An 18,361-nucleotide genomic window follows, 5' to 3' on the forward strand; every position below is an offset into this window, starting at 1 on the left:
GGGGTTGGAGTGAGACACCACCAATATGAGGACTGTCTCTTTTTGCATGTTCCTACAGTCATCAGGATGCTACCTGCTGGCTATCCCACAGTGACCCATCTGGCTTCAACCAGATCCCAAGCCTTTTCCATCATGGCTCTGGCTCTGGCTCTGTGGAGTAGGTTCCCTGAAGAGGTAAGGGACCCCCGTCCTAGGAAATCTTAAAGAGGCAGTGCAAGGCCTGCCTGTCTGCCTGGGATTCTGAGGGGATTTGAATGCCAGGCATCTAGGATTGCCAAGGGACTTACCAGGAGAAAGCCTAGGCCTCATTGCTGGTGTCACCCAGGAAATGATATCATCAGGCCAGCAACAATCCAGGTGATTCTCTGGTATTTGGGCAAAACTATGGTAGAAACTGGCTTTACTATAGAGTTTTTGCCCAAATACCAGACTGTCACCCAGACTTCATTGCTATGAGAACATCAGTTCCTGTGCAATGCCACAATGAGACCTAGGCCTTTTCCTTTTTCTACGTAAGTTCCCCCAATCCACTACCAGTTGCCATGAGGGGCCTAGCAAGCCTACAAACATATTAATGGGAAGAGGGGAAGGAAAGAGATTTGTGGTTTGTTATGTACCTGGCTTCCATGGAAAATATGTTTAATTAAGGGCTTTCCGCACCGGGATCCTTGTAGCAAATTGTTTGCTGAACGAAAAATCGCCATTTAAAATAGTGCAATTCGTCATTATGCATACCTGACTTTGTAGTGGAATCCAGTTGCGTTTCTATCGTTTCCCACAAGCTTCCGGTCTCAGCAAAAATCGCTAGACAGGAAGCGCTATTGCCAAGCTCGTCCCGCCCCTGACCATCAAGCAGCCAATAGGCAGCCGTTAGCATGCTCCCAAACAGCCCCTTTCCCTTTAAGAAAGGTTTTTTAAAAAAAAAAAAACACACCCATTGCAACGAATATGTGTTGATTCGTTGAAACGGAGAGACCCATCAGCTGGCAGGTGTGTTTGAGCTGTCGTTTCATCGTTGCCACGCTCCCCCCAAGTGAAAAAAAAATCCCCCCCCTCACGGGCCCGATTTTCGGCCGAAAACAGTGTAAAAAATAAAGGGAAAATACATCAGCAAACGGGCTTGTCTGTTGTTTGTGCTTAGTGAATAAACAGCTCTGGGGAAGGACTGAAGCCGGGGAAGCCTCTAAACAGGCTTGCTGGTGGGCTGAACTTCGCTCGCTCGGAGAAAAAAAAATGGCGATCGCTTCGCCGGAAGATCAGAGGAGAGAGCCAGGGGGAGGGACTTTGTAGAAACCGCAACAATGTTAACGCACAGAACTTTCCCGCTAGTGTTGCAGATTGGTTGCAGGAGTGTAGCGCTTTCCGGAGGGTGAATCCACTTTTGGGGATTTCCCTGAAAGCGCTACAACGAAGCGCTTTTTGCGGATCGGTTTCAGGTGTGTGGCAGATTGTCAACGACGTTGTGCATAATGGCAAATCAGTAGCGTTTTCAATTGGCAACCATTGTGCGATTTTGAAGGTGTGCGAAAAGCCCCTTATTATTGTGCCATTTGAAACATGAGGAAAAGCAGAATATAAATGTTTTAATAAAGTAAATGTTTAATTATACAGAGGACATAGTTGTATTTGCTTTTAGCAGCTGGGTTAGATGAGTCTGTAAAATTCTCAAATAGATGCTCAAATAGGGTTGCCAACTCCTGGTTGGAAGACGCCTGAAGGATGAGTTTTGGGAAGGGAGTAACCTCAGCAGGGGGATGAACAGTCTCATAGGAACTACTCTCTAAAGCAGGAGTAGTCAAACTGTGGCCCTCCAGATGTCCATGGACTACTGTTCCCATGAGCCCCTGACAGTGCTGGCAGGGGTTCATGGGAATTTTAGTCCATGGACATCTGCAGGGCCGCCGTTTGACTACCCCTGCTCTAAAGCATCCATTTTCTCCAGGGTAACTGATCTCTGTAGTCCACAGATCACCTGTAATTCTGGGAGATCTCTAGGTCTGTTCTGGAAGTTGGCAAGTTTACAAAAGAAGGTACTGGGATAGTTGAGGTGTTCATAGAGAGAAACAATTTCTTTGGATCCAGCACAATATGAATTGTTCACTTCTCTGAGCCATTGCAAACGCCAGGAACCAGGCTAATTGAAGAGAAAGTCATACGAAAGGCACAAAAATAACAGGTAACTCTATCAAAACCACAAAGGAGTATAAGAAGAAAGCCAACAACTGAAATGGCTGCTAGCAAAACCCAACCGAATAAGGAACTGGAAAGTGAAATGGCTCTTGCTGAAAACTTAAAACCCAGCACTTCCTGGTGTGGCAAGCAGGGAGGGCCAATGCACCATAGTTTCCTGTGAGAGGAAAGAGCAGTAAAGACTTAGAACATTTCACAATATTTGTTTTACTTACAAATGTACAAGCAGCATAGTGCAGGAGACAAAGCGCCAGTCCCGGGAGGCAGCAAATCCACTACCCTGGGGGATCACTGGTGGTGAATTAATGAGGGGTTCTTAACCCAGTAGTCACACTGGGGCAATGAAAAATGGCTAAGAAAACTTTATTGTGCCACAGTTACAAAACCATTTTTCTAACTTCCTCTCCATGGTGCCTTACATTTATACTCCAGTTGGTTGTCATCTTTACCTTATTTCCATCCCATCCCACCCGTTATATATTTGGCAACTCAATACAAACCATCTGGAGAAGTTTGCACACGTCTAAGAATATTTCCCCACATTCCTTTATCTACTGAAAAGAACTGTGCTCGACCGACTGAAACTGCTTCTGAAGCTTCCAGCTACCCTACCAGTTCCTAGGGCACAAGAGTTCATTCCTAAGGAAGCAGAACAAGCAGCATTTTAAAATGGCATGAGTCATGCTACAGCAGAGATTCCCAATCTGGAGTCCACAGGAGCTTTATAAGGGGGGCATGGCCTTTCCCCTCCTGCCTTAATGGACTTGGCCTTGCCTCCTCCTTTCATCCCCCTCCCCTCAGTGCTGCATGCTGCCTGTCCTTGCAGCGAACAAAGGTGTGGTATCTATTAGGTGGCAACGTCATGGAGGGAGGGAGCTCGGACACTCCAGCCTAGTCAAAGTGGTGCTGGCAGGAAGCTTCCCTTTCCCAACCTCCCTTGGCCCTCGTCAGAGCTGCTATACTAGTAGTAAGGGAGCAAAAGGAGGGCAAAAGGTGGAAGTAGTGATGTCACTTCTGGCGGCATGTCACTTCTGGAGGTGTAGCTGTGGATGTGGACAGCTGACAGCACTTCTGGGCTTCTCAAAGTCTAAAAAATTATTTAAGGGGCTCCTCCCTGATCAAAAAGTTGCTTCTGATTTTTTTTCCTAAGTTTTGTACAATGCACATCTGTGAACAGCTCTTTTCTGTAATAAATGTCAGTAATTCAAAAATACTTTATCCTCTTACAGATAAACAGCATACTCAAGATTGCTACAGAGTGTTAAATAATGGAAATATTGTAAGAGTGTTAATATTTTAAGCATGTTTGCATTTTGAGAAAAAATAATATTATCTATTGGGTTTGCCCGTGTCCTTTTAGGGTTTTTATCTCTGGTACCTGACACTACATTTTATGGCACCTGACAAAATGACATTTATATCAGATCCAGTCCTCATAACAAATGAGGAGCATCCTGTAACATGGTGAAGTCACATCTGGTTTTGCAGTCAGAAACAACGAATCTGTTATAATTAAACCTGCAGAAAAGGGGGTGAGGGATCGTGGTCCTTAATAAATCTGACTATCATAAAGGACCATTATAAACAAATCAATTTGGAGAGGTTGCAATACACGTCCCAAATCATTTGAGTAGTGTTGCAGGAAGGACATGACTATATTTCCAAAACCGAGGCACAATTCCTCAAAAGACAGCATTCAAAAATCCCACATCTGTTTATGTTACCTAAAATTCATAAAAAACATTACACCAGTTTCTGGAAGACTTTTTGCAGCTCAGTGTGGATCTGTCCTTGAGCCTCTGTCATCTACAGAAAATGTTGCCTGAGTACAATTCAACTCTACAGGATACAACTCACATTATTAGTGCTGTCAAATCAGTTATAGCACCTGATGGAGCACATTTAATTACTTTAGACCAGGGATAGTCAAACTGCGGCCCTCCAGATGTCCATGGACTACAATTCCCATGAAGCATCCATGGTGGAAAAGTGTTTAAATGAACAGCTAAACCAGCACCCCCACCCCCATTTTCTTCTTGATTTATTTGACATTATTTTGGAAAATCATTGTTTTTCATATGATGGGAATTTATACTTACAAATTAGGGGCTTGGCAATGGGTTCAGCAATTGTCCCTGTTGTTGCTAAACTCTTTATGCTTTTTAAAGAACAGTTTGGGCTTTGTAATAGTGAAGTTAATCCTTTTTGTCAGTATGTAAAAATATTTGCAAGTTCTTGATGATATTTGTATAGCTTTTTTTCCAGATCCCAGTCATATTGAAGCATTTGAATTATGTCTTAATTCTCAACACCTCACCATTATGTTTTCCATTCAATCTCATATTGAAAAAAAATCCCATTTTTGGGAACGATGGTTCACATTTTCCAGGTTCATTTTATGGTTTCCTCATATATTAAAGAAACAGACCAAAACACTTTGTTACATAATCACAAATGTGGGAAATGTTCCATTTGCAAATTTATGTTGGAAACCTCAGAGTAACACATTCAAATCAATTTACTGTTAAGATTAGAGATTTGATTACGCGTTCTTCAAAAAATGTCATTTATATGATTTAATGTGTGGATTGGAATATACTGGCATGTCTATGAGACCCTTAAAAACAAGAATCATGGAACACATGTCCAGAATCCAGACGTGGGTCCAAGATGCTCCGTTGGTCTCCTGTTGGACTGAATATGATAATTCTTTGGATTACTTCACCTTCTTTGGCATTGAGATCATTACTCCTAGTCAATCTCTCGGCATCTGCAGCCACCAATACTTGCTACAACTCAAATGTTTCTACATTTCTAAATTTAACACCATCTCTCCTAAGGGTCTGAACTCTCCTTGGGACTTAACTTGTTTTTTGCAAAAATTTCTGTAAATTATTATTTGAACAATTATTACAGTATTTTTGTATACATCAGAGCCCTTTAGGTTGCCTCATTGGGAACACCTGTCTTGCACCTGCTTGTTAGTAACATGGCTTAAAATATCGATGAGTTTATGTTTGACTTGGGTACACATATGAATGAACCCCAGTATATTGTGAGCAGTAAGCCTAAATGATACTTTGGGGTATGTTTATTGTTTATTCTTAATTCTATATTATTACAGTACCAATGTTCTTAATTGTGACTATAACGTTCCAAGTACGGACTGTTACCTTTTAATCTCATTCCAGACAGATAATAATGCATTAATCAATCATTTCAAGCTATCACCATAACTGAGGTAGGTTATATATAATTGTATAAGATTTGTGGATTACTACTGTGTATGTATATAGCCTCTTGTGGCACAGAGTGGTAAGGCAGCCGTCTGAAAGCTTTGCCCATGAGGCTGGGAGTTCAATCCCAGCAGCTGGCTCAAGGTCGACTCAGCCTTCCATCCTTCCGAGGTCGGTAAAATGAGTACCTGGCTTGCTGGGGGGTAAACGGTAATGACTGGGGAAGGCACTGGCAAACCACCCTGTATTGAGTCTGCCAAGAAAACGCTAGAGGGCGTCACCCCAAGGGTCAGACATGACCCGGTGCTTGCACAGGGGATACCTTTACCTTTACCTTTACCTTACTGTGTATGAATTGTAAACTGTACTTTTATAATTATTTATAGAAAGTAATCACCGAGGAAGGTTTCCTGGAAAACGGGTACTTTACCTGGACCCCATTTTCATTACTCCTAGTAACCTTTGAACATTTGATTACTTTAAAGTTTTTTGGAATAATTGACTAATTTGAAAATAAAACTACATTAAGAATAATTTTTGGACTTTAAAATACATTTATTAGCCAGCTGACAGATTTCATTATTTATTTATTTATTTAAATTTGGTTTGTCAAAAATAACACTGCAGCATTGTGTGATGCTGTCTCTCCCTCCCCCCCTCCACCTTTACCCCTGCTACCCTATTGAACTGTGGTAGGTTTGGTTGCCAGGCCTGATCAAACAGCAGCAGTCAGGGATACATGGAGACAGACCTAAGTGATGGTGTGACCACACTTAAAGGAAAACCAATAAGTGATGTCATACTTCTCTAGGATTTGCCAAAATTTTATTGTAAAAACATAGAGTTTCAGCAATTCCTAGAAAGGATTGATGTCACTTCTGAGTTTTCCTCCAGAAGTGTTGTCAGTCCTCTCTAAAAATAAACAAAAAACTCTGGTTTTACCATAGTGTTTTCAGTGATTTCTTGAGAAGTGTGACATGTCACACTGTCTCTCCATATTCAACCTCTTTGGAGCCTTTGTGTAAGCATGCACATGGCTGGAACTAAGTCTGTGTGTCCTAGGCCTGGATCTACAAAGGGGGCCATTACTTCATGGGCCTTATGGACTATGGGGAAGACCAGACCCAAACTCGATATGTCAGACGAGAGCTTTTCCATGAAGGTCTTGAAGGGCCCAAGAACCTCCACAGTCTGGGCAAGGATCTCCCACTCTTGATCGGTGAGGCATGACCCAGCCTGTTTCTGCCTCTGAAGCAGGACTGCCTGGTGGTGCCTCTTCAGGCAATTGTCAAGAAATGACAGGGTTGTCTCCCTTGACTGACCCTCTACCTAACATCTGTGAAATGGGTGCTGTCCACTATCTGGAAGTGCTTTCAGACTTGTGAGCTTTGGGACCCCCCAGGCTGACTAGCAGCCTAGGGAGTCCCCTGAACTGCCTCCTGTGAGGAGCTCTGGACAGACACACCGTGTCCAGAGGCTGGGTCAGGAAGAGCAAAAAGTGGGGCAAGGGGTTGAGATGGTGGTCTGGGGGATTGCAACTCCATCTCTCGCTCTTGCTCCACCTCTCTTCTCTACTTCTGTTCCCTCCTGACTCAGGCCTTCTATATTCTGAAGGAGACAGTGGGGTCAACTGGTGGACCAGTCTATCCCCATATTCCTCCAGGGCTTTGTGCATACCGGGGCTAAGGATGAGGGACATGCCACTCATGCCCCTGAAGCTCACCCCAAGGGACAAATCATACAGTTCCTCCTGTACCTTGGTGGCAATGACAGCCATAGGAGGTGCTATCTGATCAGCAGGCCCCCCAGCAGTGCCTCTGCCTGCACCTCTGAAGGGGCACCCCAGCAGCCACAATAAAGAGACTCTTTTGGGAACTCTTTATTGCGCCACGCCGGCCAGAAGTCTGAGTGGTGAAAGGGGGTGCCAAGGTGGGAATCTTCATGGGTAGGGGGAAGGCTGCAGCCATCCCCCTCCCCTCAGTCCCTCTAGTTTTCCTCATGGCCTTGCCCCCAGGGCCTCTCTGACCTTCCTGGTTGCCACTCATACCTAACCCTTGGCCAAACTCTATCTGTCTTAAGGTACAGGGCAATTAGAAGCTGTTCAGTGCCAAGTAGCAAGTGTGAAAAATGGTTCTAAACTGGTTCAGTGTGAGCATCCCAGTGGATCTGTTTTGACTCACAATTAGAAATGAACATTTGCCAGCACACTAGTAGTACTAAGGTTGCTAACCTCCTGATGGGGTTGATTCATCTTCAGACTACAGAAGATACTCCTAGAGAAAATATTGGCTTTGAAGAGTGGGCTCTTCACCATTGTGGTCCCTGTCCTCCCCAAAGCCACCTTTCCCAGGCTATACCCCAAAATCTTCATGAATTTCCCAACCTAAAACTGGCAGCACTAGGCATGTATGCTTCAGACTGCTCCGACCTTTGACACTGATGTTTCTCTTCCAGACAATCATCCAAACCACAGAATTTTGAGTCCTCTCTACTCTGAGAGTCCAGGGGTAGTTTCATTTCCAATCCTGGAGGGTCTTTCTGACCCCAGTTCCAATCGGGCAAATCTCAGCCTCCATTCAGGTCACTCTTTGTAAGATTTAAAATGTATTCAGAGTGAAGTAGGACTCCTGTCAGCTTCTATCCGCACCCTCCCCCCCCCCCCACTGTCTTCATTAATCACAGAAGACATGCAGGCGTGTCAGTGGTTCGGCCAGCATTTATCCCCAGCTGACAGGGAAAGCTGCCATCTGGACACTTTGGGAAGAAAGTTATATGCATCCTCCGCTCTCAGTTTTCAAGCAGCAAATTATCCAGTGATTATGAGAAGCTACCAACTTTTCCACTGGGAGAGTCTTTCCTAGTACCGAGACAAATTGCCTGATGAATCCCTGGCTAAACTTATCCATTCTGAAGCAATTAAACTCTTGCAACAGGAAATTAATGTGGACAGACGTGTTGCTGATGTATCATGCAGATCAATGGACTCTGCCATAGATCACAGAATAATTAAATAAGCTTTAAAAATGTCAAAGTTCAGAATGGTCTCACTTTCTTTTGTGATCAAGTTCCTTGCCCCAGGTGTGTGGTTTGTGGTTTTTGATTTACAGGATGCTCACTTTTATGTTCCAACCCACAAATCCAATAGGAAGTATTTATAGTTTATACAGGGCTCCAAGGTGTCCCTGACATTCAGCCTTGCTACTGCACCAAGAGTATTTACCAAGTATGGCATTGTACTGGCGAAGCATCTGTGCACATAGGGTTACTCTATTTTCTGGAGCTAGATGACTGGCTTATTGTGGCTCCCAATTGTGACCTACTGAATGACCATGTTCACTGCACCATTTCCAGCTGTAGCAAGTTAGGCCTTCCATCTGTTAGGCAAGTTAGGAGAGCCAGCTTGGTGTAGTGGTTCAGAGCGTGGACTTCTAATCTGGTGAGCCGGGTTTGATTTTGTGCTCCCCTACATGCAGCCACTTGGGTGACCTTGAGCTCACCACAGCACTGATAAAGCCGTTCTGACCGAGCATTGATATCAGGGCTCTCTCAGCCTCACCCACCCCACAGGGTGTCTGTTGCAGGGAGAGGAAAGGGAAGGTGAATGTAAGCCACTTTAAGATTCCTTTGAGTAGAGAAAAGCGGCATATAAGAACCAACTCTTCTTCTTCTAATGATGATTTGGGGAAAATCTCATCTTAAACTCTCTCAGTGAGTGCAATTCATTGCTGCTGTCCTCAATGGTACCACAGAGAGAGCTTTTTTGGGTCTGCTGACAGGGCTAAAATCATTACGGTGGTACTGTTAAGCTGTATGGGTAGTGGTTAGGTCTCTGCAGTGAATGCTAAATGATGTCCACTTGTTCTCAGGGATCCAATTTTGTTTCTGGGTTCCCCAGGCCACTTTGACCACAGATGCTTTGCTATTGGATTGGGGTGTCTACTGTGAAGTTTTTTTGGTGCAGGGCCAGAGGCCTTTAAAGCAAAATATTTCCCATGTCCTGGAACTTCTTGCAGTAAGATTGGTCTTACCTCCTTTTCAGAGGCAAGAGTTTGCCGATCCAAATGGACAACACCACAACAGTGTCTTATTTCAACAAGCAAGGAGGCACAGGTTTATGGCGAATAGCTATGAGGACTGGAGCCCTTCCAGTCTATTTATAGCAGGGACTTTGAATGCAGAAGCAGACAACCTGAGCAGGGTCTATCAGACCAATTACAAATGGTCTATCCAGCAGATATATATCAAGGTGATTATTTTACCACATCTGAGTCCAAGAAAGCATCAGAATTCTGCTTCCCACTGGGCAGTGATCTAGCATCGCTGGGAGACGCATTCCAGAGTCCTTTGTCAGGCACATTCTTTTATGTGTTTCTTCCCTTCCTCTCCTGGACAAAGTTATAGGGAAGATGGTGGCCAAATTGATGGATTGAATCCTAGTAGTTCCCTTTTGGCCCTGCCAGATCTGGTTCTCAGAACTGTTCAGCTTTGCGGGCACAGACTAAATACCACTCCCTCCCATTCCAGATCTGGTCTGTTGTTGCACAATAATATAGTGTGGCTACACGTGATGGCATGGAGGATCTGGCCCTAGAGCACCACTTCTCCCAAGGGGGACAGGATATCTCGCTTCACATCTGTAAACTTTCAACCAGATATTCTTATGACAGGAAGTATGCTTGATTTCAGTCCTGGACATCTGCTAGAGGTGAATGCCCTTTTATCTGCCAGTTATCATTGTTTTGGGAATGCTTGTTGTTGTTAGCACTGGCTGGTTTAGAGGTGTCTTCAGTGAAGACCCACCTAGAGGCCATTGTTGCTTTTCATGAGGAGAGGCAGGAAAGCACTGCTTTGGCTCATAAGTTGGTTCAGTGTTTTTTAAAAGGGCTGTCCAATTCCCCCCCCCACACACACGCACACACACATATTGACCCACAGTAGTCCCTGCCCTTGGTGTTAGCCAGGCAGATGAAACCATCCTTTGAGCCTCTAGCCTTCTGCTCCTTCGCTTTCCTGTTGTGTATGCAGTGAAGTGAATTTGCAGAGTGGGAACCGTGATTCAAATAGCGGGGACATTTAAGGCTAGTGGTTAGCATGTAGGATCCGTCCCGATACTGGATCATTTGTATGGTCCAATTAGTTTAAGCTAAGGATCTTGCAAGGAGTTAATAATAGATTCATAGATGTTTTCCAATTCAGTTGGTGTGATTAAGATAGAGCTGACGAGCGACTCTGTGAACCCACCATTCAATAGTTACTCTCAAGCAAAGTAGCATTTTTCGTGGCTGTTACCTCAGCCAGAAGGCTCAGTGAACTGGCAGAACTCGGGGTTGATCATCCTTTCCCCAAGATGTTCAGTGAGGTCATATAACACTGAAGTCTAGACTTCTTGCCTAAGGTAGTTTTCAAATGCCATCTAGTACAGGAAATTAACCTACCGGTATTTCCCCCTACTCTGAGCTTGGAAGCGGAAAAGGCCCTACATAACTTTGGGTATTTGGAGGGCCCTTCCTTTACTATAGAAAGATAAAAACTATTGATGAATTTGCCTGCTGGATATCTGCAAGGTGACAGCCTAGTCTATTGAGGACATATTTGTGAAGCTTTAGACCAGAGGGCCGCAGTTTGACTACCCCTGATTTAGACCTTCAGATGAGGAAGAAAGCAGATGTGAACAAGGCTATTCTTTAGACTTTGTTCCAGTGAGAGATCCACCCCACCTCCTCTGGTAAGTGGCTTGCTAATGGTGCCAAAACGGGGCTGCACAAAAAGATGGAAGATGAAAACAGAGTTGCATCTACCTGTAACTGCTGTTCACTGACATCTTCCATGCAGAAACACATTCTCTTCCTCCCGTGCTTCTGCAAGCTTTCACAGGGCCTATTGTGCCATGGAAGGGGGCTCGTGGTGGCTTAGTGTGAACTGAAGGAAGGGGTACCTGCCAACAGAGACGTCCCCTTTTTGGAGTTTTTGAGCTAGAAAGAAAATACCCCACAGCCAGCCTGTGCAATTGTGGTCCCATTGTGCGTCTGCACAGAAGACATTGATGAACAACAGTTACAGGTGAGAGCAACTCTTTTTTTATTATAGGCGCTGCGATTAACATGTTTCCTTGTTTCTTTCCCAAAGAGATCCATCTTACATACAAAGTGGCTATTCAACAGCAACTCTGAAGTAGAAAAGATAATTTATTTGCTCAGTCATTTGGCCCCTGACATTTTAAAAAGGGAAACATGAAAAGAATGTAACCAAAACAAGGGTTTTCCCCACTGGGGAGAAAGGTGCAAAAGGAGGAGGAGTCAAGAGGAGGCCTGTTGGATGGTGGGAATACAGTATTTGCTGGCGTATAAGACTACTTTTTACCCTTGAAAAACATGCCTCCAAGTGGGGGGGTCGTCTTATACGCCTGGTGCACTTCAGTTGGGATAAACATAGTTGCCCATAGTGGCCATTAGTACTGTATTTTGAGTGGAAATGTTGAGGGGTCATCTTATACACCCAGTTGTCTTATACGCCGGCAAATACGGTAGTTGGATGGGGAGTGTCTTACAACTGGAGATCCGGTGAAGAGAAGACTGGGAAGAGACGACAGACAGGATATTACAGGGACAGGAATCCACCGGGAATTCAGTGACAATTACAAGGGCAGGACATGGAGGCCAGACAATTGCCATAATCATACATTCTGGGCTGTTCCCCCCCTCTTTCTATCAATGTTCTTTCACATAATGCCAAATTTTCCAGCGAAATAATTTGTGTTGCTCTGGGTAGTTGCATTTTTCCCTGCGCCCTTTCTGGGTGGGTCTAAAGCAACATATTTGATCTGAAATCCTCCTGCCGTCACAGAAGCATCGGACAAAAATTTCAGCGTCATGACATTTCCTAGAGAGAGAAAGAAATTAGATTATTATTTGAGAGGCGAAATTAGCTCTTCCTCCTCACTGTCCAATCTTTCGTTTTTGTTCTTATGTGTAAAACAATGCCTCTTTAGAAACAGCCTTATTGGGACAACTGTATAACTTTCAGGAGTGGAGTTAAAGGTTCAGACTGGGAATAGGTCGGAGGAATGTAAGATGGGGATTCACTGAACTTGATACAGGTTGCGATACAGGTCATAATTTTAAATTGATAAAAAGCCCTCGGCTGGAGGCAGAGGAAGGAAGTGGCTAGCATGTTGACAGGTTTAACAGCTGCAGAGGGTAGCCACTTTAGTCTCTTATAAAACAGCGACACCTTATAATTTGTTAGGGACTGATGCTAAATATTGTGTTGTCCAATTCAGCAACACTTGACCTCATGTTCCATCACCCTATTGTTTTGTTCATGTGAACAGGGCGGTATCAAAGTTTCAAACCACTGCTCAGCATGTGAAGTGTGCTAACTCCCGCCACTGGATCAGAACAAATCTGCTATGAAAGGTTATATAGGTTGTATGGAATCTGAAATTCATCTCTCTTAGCTTTTGGTGGTGAATAATGATATTTACAAAACCTGGGTATCCAGTCAATAAATAGCATGTTCCTGTCTGTAGAGCTATATGAGAGACATTTATTGAGGCCATGGTTGTAATGTTGTCTGTCATGAGTTGGAGTATGTAGTATTTACCTGTGCTAACAATTTGATCTGGTAATTCATCTCCACAATATCTGAAAAAGAGAATAAATGAATTTTTAGTCAAATGTTAGTAAACTAGAATGGAATCACACAAGGACTACAGAGGCTACCTTGGATTGGATCCCACCCAAAAGTTCCATATGTGCAAAGGCTTTTTGCTCCCTCTCCCATGGCAGACCTCTGACTTCATCATCTGCTCTCAGGAGAATAAGGGGGAATTTTTGAACAGGACAGGAAGATGGGAAATCGTTCTAACTGCAGAAATTCTAGGTGCGATCCATGCATTCTGTCCACCAGACGTGAGGCTGATTTATATAGATTTCCACTATGATGAAGTTATGTTATATTTTGGGGAATAAGTAAGATCTGTGATGTGCATAATTGAACAGAAGATAAAGGCTGTTCTGCAGGGGGCACTGGAGGAGATGCATATTTAGCATTGATAGGATAGCAGCTTCCTAATGATTTTCAAGTTATCTCCTTGATGGAGTCTTCCTGATTTTTGAGCACATTTCCTCTGAGCTTGCCTCCAGAACAGTTGTTGAACAACAGAAGAATGACTGCAGACAACAGCTAGCTAGATAGTTAGAGGTAAGGGGCCCCCCTCCTAGGAAATCTTAAAGAGGCAGTGCAAGGCCTGCCTGTCTGCCTGGGATTCTGAGGGGATGTGAATGCCAGGCATCTAGGATTGCCAAGGGACTTACCAGGAGAAAGCCTAGTCCTCATTGCTGGTGTCACCCAGGAAATGATATCATCAGGCCAGCAACAATCCAGGTGATTCTCTGGTATTTGGGCAAAACTATGGTAGAAACTGGCTTTACTATAGAGTTTTTGCCCAAATACCAGACTGTCACCTAGACTTCATTGCTATGAGAACACCAGTTCCTGTGCAGCGCCACAATGAGACCTAGGCCTTTTCCTTTTTCTATGTAAGTCCCCCCCAGTCCACTACCAGTTGCCATGAGGGGCCTAGCAAGCCTACAAACATATTAATGGGAGGAGGGAAAGGAAAGAGATTTGTGGTTTGTTATGTACTTGGCTTCCATGTGCCATCTTGAAACATGAGGAAAAGCAGAATATAAATGTTTTAATAAAGTAAATGTTTAATTATACAGAGGACATAGTTGTATTTGCTTTTAGCAGCTGGGTTAGATGAGTCTGTAAAATTCTCAAATAGATGCTCAAATAGGGTTGCCAACTCCTGGTTGGAAAATGCCCGAAGGATGAGTTTTGGGAAGGGAGTAACCTCAGCAGGGGGATGAACAGTCTCATAGGAACTACTCTCTAAAGCAGGAGTAGTCAAACTGTGGCCCTCCAGATGTCCATGGACTACTGTTCCCATGAGCCCCTGCCAGTGCTGGCAGGGGTTCATGGGAATTGTAGTCCATGGACATCTGCAGGGCCGCCGTTTGACTACCCCTGCTCTAAAGCATCCATTTTCTCCAGGGTAACTGATCTCTGTAGTCCACAGATCACCTGTAATCCTGGGAGATCTCTAGGCCTGTTCTGGAAGTTGGCAAGTTTACAAAAGAAGGTACTGGGACAGTTGAGGTGTTCATAGAGAGAAACAATTTCTTTGGATCCAGCACAGTATGAATTGTTCACTTCTCTGAGCCATGGCAAACGCCAGGAACCAGGCTAATTCTGTTATGTATCATGAAGAGAAAGCCATACGAACGGCACAAAAATAACAGGTAACTCTATCAAAACCACAAAGGAGTATAAGAAGAAAGCCAACAACTGAAATGGCTGCTAGCAAAACCCAACCGAATAATGAACTGGAAAGTGAAATGGCTCTTGCTGAAAACTTAAAACCCAGCACTTCCTGGTGTGGCAAGCAGGGAGGGCCAATGCACCATAGTTTCCTGTGAGAGGAAAGAACAGTAAAAACTTAGAACATTTCACAATATTTGTTTTACTTACAAATGTACAAGCAGCATAGTGCAGGGGACAAAGCGCCAGTCCCGGGAGGCAGCAAATCCACTACCCTGGGGGATCACTGGTGGTGAATTAATGAGGGGTTCTTAACCCAGTAGTCACACTGGGGCAATGCAAAATGGCTAAGAAAACTTTATTGTGCCACAGTTACAAAACCATTTTTCTAACCTCCTCTCCATGGTGCCTTACATTTATACTCCAGTTGGTTGTCATCTTTACCTTATTTCCATCCCATCCCATCCCACCCGTTATATATTTGGCTACTCAATACAAACCATCTGGAGAAGTTTGCACACGTCTAAGAATATTTCCCCACATTCCTTTATCTACTGAAAAGAACTGTGCTCGACCGACTGAAACTGCTTCTGAAGCTTCCAGCTACCCTACCAGTTCCTAGGGCACAAGAGTTCATTCTTAAGGAAGCAGACCAAGCAGCATTTTAAAATGGCATGAGATTCCCAATCTGGAGTCCACAGGAGCTTTATAGGGGGGCCATGGCCTTTCCCCTCCTGCCTTAATGGACTTGGCCTTGCCTCCTCCTTTCATCCCCCTCCCCTCAGTGCTGCATGCTGCCTGTCCTTGCAGCTAACAAAGGTGTGGTATCTATTAGATGGCAACGTCATGGAGGGAGGGAGCTCGGACACTCCAGCCTAGTCAAAGTGGTGCTGGCAGGAAGCTTCCCTTTCCCAACCTCCCTTGGCCCTCGTCAGAGCTGCTATACTAGTAGTAAGGGAGCAAAAGGAGGGCAAAAGGTGGAAGTAGTGATGTCACTTCTGGTGGCATGTCACTTCTGGAGGTGTGGCTGGGGATGTGGACAGCTGACAGCACTTCTGGGCTTCTCAAAGTCTAAAAAATTATTTAAGGGGCTCCTCCCTGATCAAAAAGTTGCTTCTATTTTTTTCCCCTAAGTTTGGTACAATGCACATCTGTGAACAGCTCTTTTCTGTAATAAATGTCAGTAATTCAAAAATACTTTATCCTCTTACAGATAATACCTAAACAGCATACTCAAGATTGCTACAGAGTGTTAAATAATGGAAATATTGTAAGAGTGTTAATATTTTAAGAATGTTTGCATTTTGAGAAAAAATAATATTATCCATTGGGTTTGCCCGTGCCCTTTTAGGGTTTTTATCTCTGGTACCTGACATTACATTTTATGGCACCTGACAAAATGACATTTATATCAGAGCCAGTTCTCATAAGAAATGAGGATCATCCTGTAACATGGTGAAGTCACATCTGGTTTTGCAGTCAGAAACAACGAATCCGTTATAATTAAACCTGCAGAAAAGGGGGTGAGGGATCGTGGTCCTTAATAAATCTGACTATCATGAAGGACCATTATAAACAAATCAATTTGGAGAGGTTGCAATCCACGTCCCAAATCATTTGAGTAGTGGTGCAGGAAGGACATGACTATATTTCCAAAACCGAGGCACAATTCCTCAAAAGACAGCATTCAAAAATCCCACATCTGTTTATGTTACCTAAAATTCATAAAAAACATTACACCAGTTTCTGGAAGACTTTTTGCAGCTCAGTGTGGATCTGTCCTTGAGCCTCTGTCATCTACAGAAAATGTTGCCTGAGTACAATTCAACTCTACAGGATACAACTCACGTTATTAGTGCTGTCAAATCAGTTATAGCACCTGATGGAGCACATTTAATTACTTTAGACCAGGGATAGTCAAACTGCGGCCCTCCAGATGTCCATGGACTACAATTCCCATGAAGCATCCATGGTGGTGGAAAAGTGTTTAAATGAACAGCTAAACCAGCACCCCCACCCCCATTTTCTTCTTGATTTATTTGACATTATTTTGGAAAATCATTGTTTTTCATATGATGGGAATTTATACTTACAAATTAGGGGCTTGGCAATGGGTTCAGCAATTGTCCCTGTTGTTGCTAAACTCTTTATGCTTTTTAAAGAACAGTTTGGGCTTTGTAATAGTGAAGTTAATCCTTTTTGTCAGTATGTAAAAATATTTGCAAGTTCTTGATGATATTTGTATAGCTTTTTTTCCAGATCCCAGTCATATTGAAGCATTTGAATTATGTCTTAATTCTCAACACCTCACCATTATGTTTTCCATTCAATCTCATATTGAAAAAAAATCCCATTTTTGGGAATGATGGTTCACATTTTCCAGGTTCATTTTATGGTTTCCTCATATATTAAAGAAACAGACCAAAACACTTTGTTACATAATCACAAATGTGGGAAATGTTCCATTTGCAAATTTATGTTGGAAACCTCAGAGTAACACATTCAAATCAATTTACTGTTAAGATTAGAGATTTGATTACACGTTCTTCAAAAAATGTCATTTATATGATTTAATGTGTGGATTGGAATATACTGGCATGTCTATGAGACCCTTAAAAACAAGAATCATGGAACACATGTCCAGAATCCAGACGTGGGTCCAAGATGCTCCGTTGGTCTCCTGTTGGACTGAATATGATAATTCTTTGGATTACTTCACCTTCTTTGGCATTGAGATCATTACTCCTAGTCAATCTCTCGGCATCTGCAGCCACCAATACTTGCTACAACTCAAATGTTTCTACATTTCTAAATTTAACACCATCTCTCCTAAGGGTCTGAACTCTCCTTGGGACTTAACTTGTTTTTTGCAAAAATTTCTGTAAATTATTATTTGAACAATTATTACAGTATTTTTGTATACATCAGAGCCCTTTAGGTTGCCTCATTGGGAACACCTGTCTTGCACCTGCTTGTTAGTAACATGGCTTAAAACATCGATGAGTTTATGTTTGACTTGGGTACACATATGAATGAACCCCAGTATATTGTGAGCAGTAAGCCTAAGTGATACTTTGGGGTATGTTTATTGTTTATTCTTAATTCTATATTATTACAGTACCAATGTTCTTAATTGTGACTATAACGTTCCAAGTACGGACTGTTACCTTTTAATCTCATTCCAGACAGATAATAATGCATTAATCAATCATTTAAAGCTATCACCATAACTGAGGTAGGTTATATATCTTTACACCGCCCGTGGCGCCACGGGCGCCACGGACTAAATAAAGCCGTAAGGGCTGTGTAGGAGGAGTTAGGGCGGGCTCGGTCCGGGATGAGGAAGGGTGCCGATTGGCCCCTTCCTCTTGACGGACCATCGGCCGAGCCAATTGGCAGGCGCTTCGCGCCTGCCGATTGGCTCGGTCGATTCCCACCCCACTCACAAGGAAGCAACTGTGAGCCGTGCAAAGCGCGGCTCGCAGTTGCTTCCTTGCTGGCGGGCTGACGCGTCGGAGGCGCGAAGCGCCTCCGACGCGTCAGCCCGCCGGCCAGGGAGCCCCCGGCAGTCGCGCGAAGCTAGTACAGGAAATCTAGTACAGGAAATTGAC

The sequence above is a fragment of the Paroedura picta genome, chromosome 2 (genome assembly GCF_049243985.1).
Source record: "Paroedura picta isolate Pp20150507F chromosome 2, Ppicta_v3.0, whole genome shotgun sequence".
NCBI classification, from domain to species: Eukaryota; Metazoa; Chordata; class Lepidosauria; order Squamata; family Gekkonidae; genus Paroedura; species Paroedura picta.